Genomic DNA, 15,596 nt, shown 5'->3' with positions numbered 1-15,596 from the left:
ATAGTATGTAAGGAATTCTCAAGAAAAACAAGGGGTTTTTTATTTCCAGAGAAGCTGCCTTCAAAAACCTGAAGAGTCTCACAAGGTAAAAGCACTAGGCTTGTTGTATGTATTGATAAGCTTCCTCAAGAGGTAGTGGGATGTGAATGTATAAACACATTGTGGAAACCAAGACATAACATTGTAGGGTTCCAGGTACTGGGCTTCCATCATGGCTCAGTGGTAAAGAATCCGCCTGCCAATGCAGGAGTTGCAGGTTTGATCCCTGGGTTGGGACGATCCCCTGGAGAAGGAAATGGCAATCCACTCCAGGATTCTTACCTGGGAAATCCCATGGACAGAAGAGCCTGGCAGGCTACAGTCCATGAGGTCTCAAAAGAGTGGGACACAACTTAGCAACTAAACAACAAGAAAATTCCAGGTAGTATTAAGTGCTTAAACATAGAGTCACCATTACCTTTGCAAAAGGCCATTAATAACAGGACTGCAACAGCCCTGCCTATAATCATTATACCTTTTGTTTACACAAGGTGAGGAATTAAACTTCTTTTGAATACTACATAAAACCTAGCGTAATTTGTAGCTGTAGAAGTTCTGATGAAAAATATATTACTTAAGGCTTCTTACCTCCTTTAACCTAGTGGCACAAATGCATTATCTTAAAGAAAATGCATGTTATATTTCCAGAACATCAGCTCTCCCACCTTAAAATGAAAAGTCTCTTTTTAAAGTGCTGTCCACTATTATTCAGGATATAGCTTAATGCTCTATTATCTCTGGAGTCAAGGAAACCCCCTTGCGACAAGTGAGATGTTTGATGATATCCATGAGCTCTGCAAGAACTCCTGACAAATAAGTCCTTCAAGAGATACATAGTATAATAGAAAAACAGAAGAAGGCAGCTTAATAGCTACTCTAAAAATATATAGAGAGTTCCCTTTAGAAGGATGCTGAGCAAAAGGTCTTCACTTGCTGTTGAGAATAAGAAAAAAATAATCTTAAATTTAACAGTTGTGTCCAGAATGACCCTCAGGAAGATGTACTAAAATGTTTTCTAAGTAAATTTCTGACAAATGCCATCTTTTCTGGGGCTGGTGTAACACTGGGCCTCTAGCAGTTTCAGCTCAGCTTTCTTACCAGTTTCTCTTTGTGACCCACATGCTGGACTGTAAGCGTCATGAGGTCAGTGCATTGTTGTCTCAGATTCTGTGACTGTCATCACCACATCCCCAGGATCGAGCACAGTGCCTGGTTCAGCGTAGGCTCGCACTGAGCCACTGATCAAAGAAAAAAACAGATTTGATTACCTACTGCCTGAGAGTATTACATAACTTACTTTTTATTTAAGAAAGTAAAGAAGTAGCCCAAAAGAAAACCACCAGCACCACCAATCTCCCCACATAATATGCAGTTTAGCAGGTAAAGAGGAACCTTAGATCACAATGAAGAGGCATGAGAATGGAAATGCAATAGACTTGGAAAAGGACCACAAATGTTCAGGCAGCTATTGAGTTCAGCCAGCACAAGATTAGAGCAATAAATTGAATATATTTATTACTTAAATGAAAAACAAATGGGAATCTGAGATAAGCTGACATTCAAACTCATTTAGACTTTGTACTTACAGAATGAATGCTTTGCAAATGGCCTCGGGGTTACAGTTCTTTTGAACTTTTCACATTATTATTCTAATACATGGTGGGTCTGAAATACCACAATAGTTTGATGATTATGACAGAAAAGCAAGCAAAGTGGATACACAGGAAGGGAGAGTTACTTCTTTCTTCCTGACTGCACTTTACAGAAGACCAGGGTTTTTTTTTTTAATGGAAAAAAAAATCTAAAAAGAAATTTTCCAAAAAGCAAAAAGAAGGTTGATAGAAAAAAAAAAAAAAAGCAGAAGTGAAAAAATAATACAAAACTTGGAAGAAGCAGAAGAAAAAAGATTAAGGACTAGCAAAGGAAAAGAGAGCATGAGTATGAATAAAGACTCTAGGGCCTTAGAAGTAAAAGAGGAGGAGCCTTGAAGTTCTATCTTCAAAAGTAGTGAAAACAACCACAGAGCATAAGTCTTTGGGAAATCTTAGACTAGAAAGAGAACCCACATATAAGCCTTATAAGTACAGCTTGGTGTATTATATTTACATTGGGACAGCAACACAGATTTCCTATGAATCATTCTTTCTTGAGAAATATTATCTCTAAGTAGGCACAACTCAATTATGAACATGATTTAGAAAGCTGTGCGTGTCATAGCTGACTCTGACAGCCCCACCTCCATCGGAATCCTTCCCACCAACTCCAGAGGGTGGACAAATGAAGTGGCACAGACGCCAGGCTTGGGTAATAACCTTTCCTCTGTTCCTTGGTCACCACTACCTTTGTCTCCTCAGTTTTAATCACGGACATGAGTCCTTTTTCACCTCCATTTTCTACCATTCATGGGATGTTGGTTTTTACCTCAGGCAATTTATTTTTCATAAACTGAACAAATATAATAAGGCACCGGCATCACTAGTCTCTAAAGAACTTAAACCAGCCGAAAAATTCCATCCAGAATATCCAAAACATCTCTATTGGTTTATTGTTGCATGCTCAGCATTTACCATAAATGAGCGCTATTTCTTTTTCTGTTTTCTTCTGTCTTGTTTAAACATAGGTGTGTTGCTTTCTAATTCTCCTCCTTCCCATAATGTTTCAGCTACCTTTTGAATGACAGATCCTTTCTTAGAGTGGACCTTGGCCTGGTGACCATGGAAATGGAAACACACAGGGCCTGGTAAAATGGCGGGCTAGGGTCAAGGCCGCCCATCTGCCTCTCTGCTGTGACGTGCGCCGGCGCCTCAAGCCCACACACCATGGCTTCCTCCTTCCTGTTTCCAGGGCAGACTCTTCCTCGATGTCTCCGTCCCAATTCTCGACAGTCCAGATGGCAAAGCCCTGTGATGCCTTTACTTCTCTAAGGTGAGAAGGTTTGAACTGTGGCCCTCCATCTCTGCCCACACAGCTGAGAATGGTGCTGGGGGGTGGGGGGAGGCACGTTCTATCCTGGGCAGCTGTGAAGGGGGAGAAAGCGGCTGGTATCTCTTCTATGACACAATTCGTTACTGCCTCCCACTCGATTATGGTCCCTATGAATAATGAGAAAACTTCAGTTTCTTTTTGCTGTTAGCCTTAACAATGAATGCAATCATCTACCAAAGCAGTTATCAAACAGATTCTGTGAAAATTAGTATCTGATTTTCCTGCCTTTGGTTACTCATTAAAAAAAAGAAAAAAAAAAAGAGCTCTGGGAACACCTATGGGGTTAATCGTTTCAGGTTCACACAGAGCAAAAGATCTTGGTATAAAGACAGAACAAAGTCCAGTGTGCAATGACTTCAAGGCGTCACCACTTAGAAGGGGACCCTGGAAAATATCCGAAACGGTGAGGTCTCTGTGTCCCTCTTTGGGACTTCTCTCCCTCTTCCTTGCAAGTTGTTATACTGACCTCCATCTGCACAGTTCCTTGCAGTTGACCAACATTTTGACATGGCTCATCTCACTTCATGCTCACAGACACCCTGAGAAGGTCAGCAATACCACTGTCAATCCCATTTTACAATGGAAGAAACTGGGCTCATTCAGCTGGTATTATAGGCCACGTGCCATGTGCAGTGAAGATACACTGATGAAAAGACACAGTTCCTACCTTCAGGGAGGCTGGTAGAGAGCAGTGATCTCAAACAGGAAGTGACAACATGGCCCTAGACTATGAGGGCTCAAAGTAGGGTCAGTGACCAGAAAGAGGTTCTGCAGGAGCTGATACCTGACTTTTATAGGATCAGGTTGGTCCTAGCCCCAATGCATTCTTATTCAACCTCTTCAAGAGGAGATCTAGCAACTCAAATGCATTTTCAATAGTGAGATTTCAGAACTTAGAACCAAGCCAAAAGAGATACTTTGAACAGGCAATGTGTGTGGAAGTTTGGACTCAGAGGTCTCATCTTGCAGTCACCAGATTAGATGTGCCTCCTTCCAGGGATCAAGACCAGCCTCCAGGACACTTCTGAGTAGGCCTGTCTGGAAACTGTAGCCTCCTCCACAGAGGCAGAGCATAGGGTAACTCTTCTTGACTTCTGTCTTCAATGGGGAAATATACATATAGATCACATATACCCATGTGCCCTTTCAGAGGTGACAGCCAGGAAAATGATGTCAAAATTGTTCAACCACCAAGATGCAATCTAATAAACCCAAGCCAAGAAGTATTACTATCGATTGTTTGTGGTCTGAGGTTCTATCCAGAACGACATTTCCTGCTTCATCTATCTCCCTGGAAAAGAGGCAGAGTCTGAGGATTCCACTTGTCCCCCGAGACAGTCATGCAGAGGCGGCTAATCCCCTCAAGGCGGTAAATGAAATCTCCAGAATTTTCGTCCCCAGAGGCTAGTCCAGTATCTCCAAGGATAGTCATTACCACCATGGCACACCTCTTGTTTTTTCTCTCAGTTGGATGCAATAGAAAATTTAAATTATTTTGAGGAAAAATAAAACACCACGTTCAGCCACACTAACCCCCTCCCCCCCCATTTAAAACCATCTGGGATAGCAAAATGCGTGAGATAAGTGCAAAATAATTTTCAAAGATGCTATTCCTAGAAATAGTACAGAAGTGCTTCCTCATGTGGCCTGCATGGTGGCCAGGGGTCTGCAGGCTGTCCTGGATCCAGGCCTAGGAAGTGACTCAGACATGGCAAAGAAGCCACGTTGTTGAAGAATATCCCAGGGCTGGATTGGGGAATGGCACGGATTCCATGATGATATAAATTCTGCTCTTGTGCACATATTGTTTTGCAAAATCCAGGCATGAGATCATTTGGCCTGAATGTTTTCCCTGAGGGTTTCTCACAGACAAACACAGTTATCTGAATTGAGTTAGACCAGGGGAAAGGCATTTTGGAAATTATCTGATTGTGCATGTGGACATTAAACATTTCTCATTCAGGGCAAAAACCAAAGGTTTTCTAAAGGCCCCATGAAAGAGAAACCCACAGATTCTCTAACCATTTCTTTTTCTACTACCTGATGGAAAAGAATTAAACTACTCTCTCCAAAGGGCGAGCAATACAGCTGTTCTTTCAGCTGTATTTATTAGATTTGGTGGGTAGATATTTCTGTTTGTTTTATTTTTGTTGTTGTTAGTTTGTTTTTAGACTATTCAGGAGAACAAAAGCCCCTAAGACTGCTCATAGTTTTAAGTGGAATTTTCTATCACAATTGAGAGATCACGAATACTGCTAGTCTTAGACCAGCTGCGCGCCCTCTCTGCAGAAGAGAGTGGTTTTCCGAGCACATCACACCTCTGCAGGGCTTCCGACCACCTGCATCAGAATCACCCTGGGGGAAACCAGTTAAACTGAAGACTCCTGGACTCTAGCCTAGAGAGCCTCATCCATTAGGTCTGGGGCTGAACCCAGGAATCTACAGATGCTTCTGATGTCTGCCATACTTCGGATCCATAGGACATTTTTTTTTTCTTTTAAAATTTTATTTTCAGGTTTTAAAAAATTGAAGTATAGTTTATTTACAATGTTATGTTAATTATTGCTGGGCAGCAAAGTTATACATATATTAATGTCTATATTCTTAATATTCTTTTTCATTATGGTTTATCATAGAATATTGAATATTGTTCTCTGTTCTATACAGTAGCAGAAAACCTCTGTCTGCCAAAGAAAGTGGTCATTGTCTCTCTTTCCCAATCTTTTGCTTGATTCCGCTCAGGAAAAAAATTTTTTTAATGTACTATCTTTCTAAAGCTAAAATGTTAGCACTCATCAGAAAGGCAGGGGATATTCTGCCCTATTAACAGTGTGAAACACCGAAAGACAAGAAAGACTCTGAATTCTAATTGGTTTTAAATTTCTTGAGTGAAAAGAGAGGAACAGGTGTCCTAAAGCAGACCTGCAGGACGCAGAGGTAAGGAGACCGTGTCCAACGAGGGGGAGGCCTGTAAAGGAGGCCAAGGAGGCAGGCTTTATCTTTTCTTTCATCTGCAGAATGTTCAGTCAACTTCTCCAATGAAGAGACTTACTTATGAAGGACAGATTCAGACAGACTCAAAAACCGAGTATTCTTCATCAGGGAGGAAGATGCAAGCACATTTTACAAAATTCTGAAAGAATGGATAGGGAAGGAATATGTACCTCGAAATTCAGGACACTGGAAATGGGGAATATTCACTCCAGTGTGAAAAAAAAAAATATTTTAGGTTTATATAAAAGAGTACTGAAGAACACAACTGCTAGTAAACTTAAGACTTCCTATTCCAAGGAACACTCAAGGTTGGGAGTAGGATATAAATTTAGGAAATATTAAAGAATTTGTATGGGCTTCCCTCATAGCTCAGTTGGTAAAGAAGCCGCCTGCAATGCAGGAGACCCCGGTTTGATTCCTGGGTCAGGAAGATCCACTGGAGAAGGGGTAGGCTACCTCCTCCAGTATTCTTGGGCTTCCCTTGTGTCTAAGCTGGTAAAGAATCTGCCTGCAATGTTGAAGACCTGGGAAGATCCCGTGGAGGAGGGAAAGGCTACCCACTCCATTATTCTGACCTGGAGAATTCCATGGACCACAGTCCATGGGGTCACAAAAAGTAGGACATGACTGAGTGACTTTCACAGAGAAATTTATGGATTACAGACCTATTTAGGTTATTAAGGAACCTAATGATATTTGAGATGCATGTCCCAATTTTGAAGTTGATTTCCTTGGAGAACACTTGAGGTATTCCTGCAGTTCTCTTGTGGTCACAGGTCAAAATGTGGTATTTCTAGAGTTTTCATGTCCTGAGTTCCTTGGGTTATATATCTACTATTTGGCAGTAGCCAAATAACAGTAACTGATTTTCAATTCTATTTCTCTTGCTTACTAGCTGTAGAATGCTGGATAAGTTATTTTATTGATACTTTTTTGGGCCTTGGTTTCCTCATCTATAAAATTAAAACATATATATATATATATATATACACTTAGTCATGTTCACAAACATGATCATATTTCATTGTCATGATAATTCTAAGTATTCTTGAGGTAGATAGGTACTTAGTGAAGGCTTCTGAATGGTAACATTTCAGGCTGACTTCTGAATAAACCATGTGTTCTATATCTGACCACACAATAGCAGAATATCCACATCAGAATGTCCACACTACAACTATATGGGGGATAAAATCGATGAATATATTTTTCCATTAACAAATTAAAAGTACAACATCACTTATTTCTGAGCTTTAAAAATAACTTATGATAAATGTTTTGACTTTCGTTAAAAAAAAAAAAAAAAGCACCTTATTGAATGAAAAATGCTATGTGCATTTGAGAGTCCCCATCTACTAGATAAGGCTGAGGGGCAGCTATGTCAAAGGCTCCTTCTTCTCTTCCTGTTGCAGAGATGAGGGGCAATTAGACTTCCTCTGCAGGACAAGTAGCACCAAACCCTGAGATCTGGATCCTGAGAGAAAAACCAGGGCTTAGATGCTTAGGTTGACTGCCTGGCGGTGCTCACAAATTATGGATGGCACAATTAATTCTTTTCTATTCTGAATACACGTTATCTCTCTGTTCCCAAATGCAACTTTGTCCTTTATATTTTGTTCCTCACATGGTTCCAATGGAAAATTAAATAATTTATATTTCTATGAAAACTTTTCTGACTGTAGAAAATGCCATCGTGTCCATAGCTTTTTTTCAGGCAATTAATAGTATCCCAAAAAAGATTTCAAGTGGCATGTTCAAACTCATGTGTCATCTGAGTAAGCAACTGAAAGCAGATGTTTGAATGCATACATAAGACTATTCTCCTGCAGCCACTAAAAGACCACATTGAATTCAGCTCATTAGCCTACTATATGGTGAAAGGCGTCAGCTGTAGGCTGTTCTTTTTTCTTCAGAGGTACTTGAGTGCTAGCTTAGGACCTACATGGCAGTTTGATCTTCTTGATACCAATTTATCACAAGTTTCACTACAAGAACATTTTTGTTGCAATTTCCCCCCCAAATAACAGTTTATTTTTTTCCCAGTGTAACATTGGAAAAAAGAAACATTTTCAAAGGACACCATTCTCTATTTCTAACTGAATCATGTCTTATGAAAGTTTTCTTCTAAAACATCACTGGTGGCAAATATTTCTTTGACACTTAACACTCTCTAATGTTCAGTTTTCCCTTTGATCTCCACATCAAACTCATGATAGGCAGGGCAAGAATTATTATCCCCGTTTTGCAGACTAGGAAACTGAAGTCAGAAAGTTTTGACAGGACATAAAAAGGCTTGTTCATTTTTCATTTCAGGAAAATACCTTCTTTCAATGACAAAACATCTGTTTTGGCTTCCTATGCTTTTCTTGAATTCTAAGTTATTACCCAAAGGAAACTCCAAAGAAGTCAAATCCATAGTCCATGTTCTCACATAGTTAAACCTGGCTGCAACAAATACTATTTCAAAGAAGATATGAATGTAATGAGAGTAAATTGTATTAATTGTTTTTTATGTACCAGGTTCTATGTTAAGTACATCGTGTGTTTTCTCTTGCTTAGTCCTCCAACATGCCTAAGCAGAAAGGAACTATTTTTGTTTCTATTTTATAGATGAGGGAGATTGAGTGACTTTTCTATAGTTAGAGGAATAATATTGTTGAATCCAGTAACCAACCCCTTTCAGTCTGATTCCAGGTTCAGTGCTCTTAAGCAGTGCTTTCTACAAAGCTAATTCTTTTGTCTCTGCTGATGAAACAAAAGAAAGGTGTTTGTAGATCTGTCTGCAGTGAATTGTTGTATATCATGTCTACATCATGTCTTTGTAAAAAAAAAAAAAAAAATTAGTACTTCATTGCAGTTGCAAATGCAAAATAGTACAGCCATTGAAAAATAGTTCATCAATTTCTGTAAAGGTAAGAAAGAAAGAAAGTGAAGTCGCTCAGTCGTGTCCAACTTTTTGCGACCCCATGGACTATAGACCGCCAGGCTTCTCTGTCCATGGGATTCTCCAGGCAAGAATACTGGAGTGGGTTGCCATTTCCTTCTCCAGGGAATCTTCCCAACCCAGGGATCAAACCTGAGTCTCCTGCATTGCAGGCAGATGCTTTATCCTCTGAGCCACCAACCTACACTTAACATATGATGCTACAATCTCACTCCTGGCTATTTACCCAAAAGACATGAAAACACATGTCTGTACCAAGACCTAAGTAGGAATACTCACAGCAGCATTATTCATAATAGCCCCAAACTGGAAACAAGCTAAATGTCTATTAAGTGGCGAATGGATAAACTGTGGTCTATCCATACAATGAAACAGCAACAGAAAGGAAAACCTATCGATAGATACAGCAGGATTTGATGAATCTTGAAAGCATCATGCTAAATAAAAGAAGCCAGACACAGAAAACCACATTCCATATGACTCTATTTACATGGAATTCTAGAAACAAAATTATACCAACAGAAAATAAGTCAGTTGTTGCCAGGAGCCAGGGGTGGCAGAGGGAACTGGCTAAAGAGGAATTCAAGGGAGGAGTCGTGTGTACTGTTCCTTGGTCAAGAAAGGCCATTTCAATCGAATATCTCATGGTCTACAAGGAGTTTCTGTAGTGTTTTTAAGAACTTATGCAGATCAACCAATCGATGTTGATGTGACAGTAATTGGCTCTGGTCCTGGAGGATATGTTGCTGCTATTAAAGCTGCCCAGTTAGGCTTCAAGACAGTCTGTGTTGAGAAAAATGAAACACTCAGTGGAACATGCTTGAATGTTGGTTGTATCCCTTCTAAGGCCTTATTGAATAACTCTCACTTTTACCATTTGGCCCATGGAAAAGATTTTGCATCTAGGGGAATTGAAATGTCTGAAGTTCATTTGAGTTTAGAGAAGATGATAGAGCAGAAGAGTAATGCAGTAAAAGCTTTAATGGGTGGAACTGCCCACTTATTCAAACAGAATAAGGTTGTTCATGTAAATGGATATGGAAAGATAACTGGGAAAACTCAGGTCACTGCCATGAAAGCTGATGGCAGCACTCAAGTTATCGATACAAAGAACATTCTATAGCCACAGGTTCAGAAGTCACTCCTTTTCCTGGAATTACGATTGATGAAGATACAGTAGTGTCATCTACAGGTGCTTTGTCTTTAAAAAAAGTTCCAGAAAAATTGGTTGTCATTGGGGCAGGAGTAATAGGTGTAGAATTGGGCTCAGTTTGGCAAAGGCTTGGTGCAGAAGTGACAGAAGTTGAATTTTTGGGTCATGTTGGTGGTGTTGGAATTGATATGGAAATATCTAAAAACTTTCAACGTATCCTTCAAAAACAAGGATTTAAATTTAAACACAAAAGTTACTGGTGCTACTAAGAAATCAGATGGAAAAACTGATGTTTCTATTGAGGCTGCTTCTGGTGGTAAAGCTGAAGTTATCATTTGTGATGTACTGCTGGTTTGCATCGGCCGATGACCCTTTACTCAGAATTTGTTACTAGAAGAGCTTGAAATTGAGCTGGATCCTAGAGGTAGAATTCCAGTGAATACCAGATTCCAAACTAAAATTCTAAATATCTATGCAATCAGTGATGTCGTTGCTGGTCCAATGCTGGCTCACAAAGCTGAGGATGAAGGCATTATCTGCTGAAGGGATGGCTGGTGGCGCTGTATACATTGACTACAACTGTGTACCATCGGTGATTTACACACACCCTGAAGTTGCTTGGGTTGGCAAATCAGAAGAGCAGTTGAAAGAAGAAGATGGTATTGAATACAAAGTTGGGAAATTCCCATTTGCTGCTAACAGCAGAGCTAAGACAAACGCTTGCACAGATAGCATGGTGAAGACTGTCAGGCAGAAATCAACAGAGTATTGGGAGCACATATTCTAGGACCAGGTGCTGGTGAAATGATAAATGAAGCTGCACTTGCACTGGAATACAGAGCAGCCTGTGAAGATATAGCTAGAGTCTGTCATGCACATCCGACCTTATCAGAAGCTTTTAGAGAAACAAACATGGCTGCATCATTTGGCAAATCAATCAACTTTTAAATTAGAAGATTATATTTTTCTGAAATTTCCTGGGGACTTTTGTAGAGGTCACATTTCTGAACAGGAAATGCTCACAGCTGCAAAAATTTCTAGGACTGAATTATGAAACTTTTGGAAGGTATTTAATAGGTTTGGACAGAATTGAATAATCTCTTACCTATATTTTAAATAAATTTAACATTGTTTCACTGCATTAATATCTGCAGAAAAAAGCTACTTATAGTAGCTTCCTGGAAAATTTTCTTTAACCCATATTTTCATGCTGTTTATGAAGGGTTCAACGTCACTGAGTTTATGTTAAGTAGCTCTTATCTCTGATACAGGATTTACTTACATGGATGCTGCTGGAGTATGATATGTGAACAGCTCTGTTTGAACCAAGGTGATCAGGTTATTTGAAACTTGGTTTTCACATTGGAAACAGTCATTAGAATAAGTTGGAAACATGTATAAACTGATGTAAATAAAAAATGATGATCTCAATTATTTTAATCCCCAATGTCTTGGTGGTTAGAGGTAAAATTTGTGTTTAGATTTTTAAGGTTCTGTTGAGGTCTAAAGTATAGTTATACAGTTAACCAAAGTAAGGCAGTGTATATACAAAAATCAAGTATCAGATGGAGAAGCAATGTATTACAGTGTAAAATGAAGACACGGAAATAAATATGTCTTAAATATTAAAAAAAAAAAAAAAAGAGGAGTTCAAGGGAATGCTTGAGGTAATGGAAATATCCTGCATCTTGATTCTTCTAGTGGTTGCGTGAGTTTATACATTCATCAAAATCCATCCAATGTTCTACTTTAAAGGGGTGAGTTTCATTGTGTGCAAATAATACCTCAGTTAGTTTGATGTCAAAACAAATCTAGTATTAAAAACAGGCCTGGGTCTCTACTCCTGGTGCTTTCCAAAAGTATTTGTTACTGGTTGTTGTCACAGCAAGGTTATTACAGCTCTTTTGTTCTCTCATAAAGCAACATGATGGTTTAGTCGCTAAGTCACGTCTGACTCTTGCGACTCCATATACTGTAGCCCACCAAGTTCCTCCGTCCATGGGATTTCCCAGGCAAGAATACTGGAGTGGGTTGCCATTTTCTTCTCCAGGGGATCTTCTCTACTCAGGGATCAAACTAGTGTCTCTTGTATCTCCTGCATTACAGGCAGATTCTTTACCACTGAGCCAGCAGGGAAGCCCCCATTAAGCAACAATTACCTTTCAGTCCCCCTTGTCCCTTCAGAAGAACACTACAGCTCTCTTCATTTCTTCTCTTTCCAAGCAGTCTACCACCCCTCTCAGGGAAGAGTCTTCCTGAGGTTCAAGTCCGAAGGCCATCTGCTGCAGAATTCACGCTGGCTCTGGGGAGACCAGGCTTCCCAGGTGGCACTAGTCATAAAGAACTCACCTGCCAATGCAGGAGACAGGAGAGATGTGGACTTGATCCCTGAGTTGGGATGACCCCCTGGAGAAGGAAATGTCAACCCACTCCAATATTCTTGCCTAGAGAATCCCATGGTCAGAGGAGCCTGGTGGGCTACAGCCCACAGGGTCACAAAGAGTCGGACTCGACTGAAGCGACTTAGCATGCATGGTGGGGAAATCAGTTTTTGTTCTACTCAGGCCTTCAGCTGATTGGGTGAGGCCCACCCATGTTACTGAGAGCACTCTGTTTTACTGAAGTCAACTGATCCAAATGTTAATCTCATCCCAAAACACTCACACAGAAACATCCAGAATAATGTTGGACCACATAGCTGAGCATGGTGGCTCAGCCAATTTGACACAGAAAATTAACCCTCATAATTTTCTTTCAACTCTTTTTCTTCTCCAAATTTTAAAGACAAGGAATGGAATTTTAGGCAGTGAGCTCCTCAGAACAGTATTTTCCAAACTTGGTAATGATGAGGATCCCTTAGAAAGACCTATTAAAACTGCAGATCCTTCCCTTGCAGATTCTGACTCAGGAGGTCTGGGGTGATGTCCAGAACTCTGTAGTTTAAATAAGCTCCCCAGGGACTTATGATCAGGCAAATATGGGCAATAGCATCATAAAACAAACCTACTCGCAACCAAGGAATCAGGCTATCTGGTGGAATTTATATAGGCATGGGTTCAATGTCAGTTTATAATCTGAAGTTACTTTAGGATGCACAACAAAACCATTTAAGAACCCTTTTATTAAGCAATTAACACTGCTCCAGACTCATCTGGGTCTCCTCCCCCGAGGGAATCCCGCTATGATTGGTGCAACTTCAGAGGGTGATGTGTTAGATATTTCCAGCTAATACAGGGGGGCTTTCTAGGTGGCACTGTGGCAGAGAATCCAGCTGCCAATGCAGGAGATATAAGAGATGCAGTTTCAATCCCTTGATCGGGAAGATCCCTTGGAGGAGTAAATGGCAACCCATTCCAGTATTCTTGCCTGGGAAATTCCATGGACAGAGGAGCCTGGTGGGCCATAGTCTAGGGGGTCACAGAGTCAGACACAACTAAGTACATTTGCATGCAGCATTTATAGGTGCATCATGGCCCTTTATAACCATCAGTTTAGGGAAGAGTCATCGCTGTTTTCTGTGTAGCAACTTTTTCCAACTACACATTAAAGAGATCCAACTTAACGCCTTCTTATGAGGCTATAGTCCTTCGGCATCACAAATAGGAAAAGAACTAAAAAACTCAAGGGAGAAATACATTTAATACCTTTAAAACAGATATTGCTCTTTCTTATACTCATTATCATCTTCTTCTTCTTTCCTTTTTTTTTTTTTTTAGAGAAAGGTTTAGTCTAGAGTAGAAAGGACATCAGACACATATCTTGAAATATCTGATGAGTGCTCATGTGGAAGAGAGGTTAGGTTTTTCCCTCTACACTCCCAAGGGACAGAAATAGCCCCGGTGGGTGAAAGCTATTTGACAGTGGGTATTTGAAGCTTGACAAAAGGAAGAACCAGTAGGGAAAATGAGGAGTTGCAACCAGAGACTACTGTTCTGCTGGCCCTGCCACTCACTAGATCACTGTGGGATCTTAGGCCAACAGTTAATCTGAGTTTTCTGAATTGCAAAATGGGAATGATAACACTTCCAGGGCAATGGTGAGGATTAAATGAGATATTTATAAAGCTCAGGGCAGAGAACTAGGCTCATAATTGGTGCTCAATAAGGGGTAGATAACAAAAGTCAGAACAGTTAGAACTGTGAAAGGTTTGTCTAAAGGAAGAGTCGATTTTCATCACCAGAAGAGTTCAAGCACAGTCTCCACCCTGCTTTAACAGGTTGACGGGGATGGTGGGGTGTGAGGGGTTCTAAACCTTGTATGAGTGGTTGGATTGGATAATTTTTCATGTCCTTTTCACCCTGAGCAATTTTATGTCTCTTAGAAGAGGTAGATAATACAGTTTTATGCTTGCAAATAATCATTCTTTTCCTTTTGTGAAAACATTTACTCTCTCTAGGCAGCCAACCCTTGGCCTTTGAGTTTAAAAGTCTGGGGACTTACGATGTGAATTTCTACCAGGAAGTTGTGATATTACAGTGTTCAGCCCTATTCCACCCATTCCGCCCTTAATAACAAAGCTTGAAAATGAATCACAAACGAAGTCATGGCAGAGTACATTCCAAAAGAGCAGGGGAAATGACTGGAGCAAAGTTGTGCCTGACATGCACACTGCTTGAAGCACACTGTGTAAATTCCGGACGATCAAGGAAACAACTTTATCAGTCATGGGACACTGGGACTGGGTGTCATAAAGGTGCACAAACGTCTGCAAGAATTGGAATAAAGTTAAAGGGGAATTACTGTGGTCTTCCTGCAAACCCACTGGAAACTCATGTCAGGGGTGTTCAATTAAACATGGTACATTAAATACACACGTTTTTCTGTCTTCTGTCTGAAAAAGCCCTAGTGAAGGTATATTTAGCAAATACACACACATATATATATATTCCAAATTAAAGAAGATGACAGCCACTTAAAGGCATTAACATTTTGGGAGAAGTGGACATAGAAGGGACTGACACAGCAGAGCGGAGAAAGTTGAAATGTAGGTGTCGGCAGAGTGAAAGGTGAAAAGGAGGTGTCAGCAGAGAGAGGCACAGCAAGGAGCAGGCCCGTTCACACCACAGCGCCCTGGAAAGCCTCCGGAACGGGCGCGTGAGGTGTTACGGAAGGTCAATTAGGAATGGAAATGACCTAAAGAGAATTTATAGCCCGTCCTTTCCCCTCCGCCACCCAGTGGGCAACCACCTCTTACCCCCACCCTCTAGTTTAGAAGCTAGACATTTATTCTCTGGAAAATGTAAACATAAGAAGTCCCCCATTCTGGGAGACTGGCACATTTTAGATCTTAGGGATGGGAGGGAGATGTATTATTGGAAACAGAGGCTGAAGAAAAATCGGGGTCCCGGGACTTCCCTGGTAGTGCAGTGGCTAAGACTCCAAGCTCCCGATTCAGAGGGCCTGGGTTCCATCCCTACTCAGGGAACTAGCTCCCACATGCCACCACTAGAAGATCCTGCCTGCCACAACCAGCTTGCCACC

At 40.6% G+C, this 15,596-nt stretch overlaps 1 long non-coding RNA gene and 1 pseudogene across 1 annotated transcript; both read left to right on the top strand.

Annotated features, from left to right (window-relative positions):
• Positions 1–2,761: 2,761 nt before the first annotated feature.
• On the top strand, positions 2,762–14,840 carry LOC133067450 (uncharacterized). Its single transcript, XR_009695259.1, has 3 exons — positions 2,762–2,964; positions 3,321–3,427; positions 14,512–14,840. It is a non-coding gene; the product is annotated as an uncharacterized LOC133067450 (long non-coding RNA).
• Positions 10,046–11,123, top strand: LOC133065877 (dihydrolipoyl dehydrogenase, mitochondrial-like; annotated as a pseudogene).
• Positions 14,841–15,596: the final 756 nt, after the last annotated feature.

The sequence above is a fragment of the Dama dama genome, chromosome 12 (assembly GCF_033118175.1).
Source record: "Dama dama isolate Ldn47 chromosome 12, ASM3311817v1, whole genome shotgun sequence".
NCBI lineage: Eukaryota > Metazoa > Chordata > Mammalia > Artiodactyla > Cervidae > Dama > Dama dama.
This window is presented reverse-complemented; position numbering and strand designations above follow the sequence as displayed.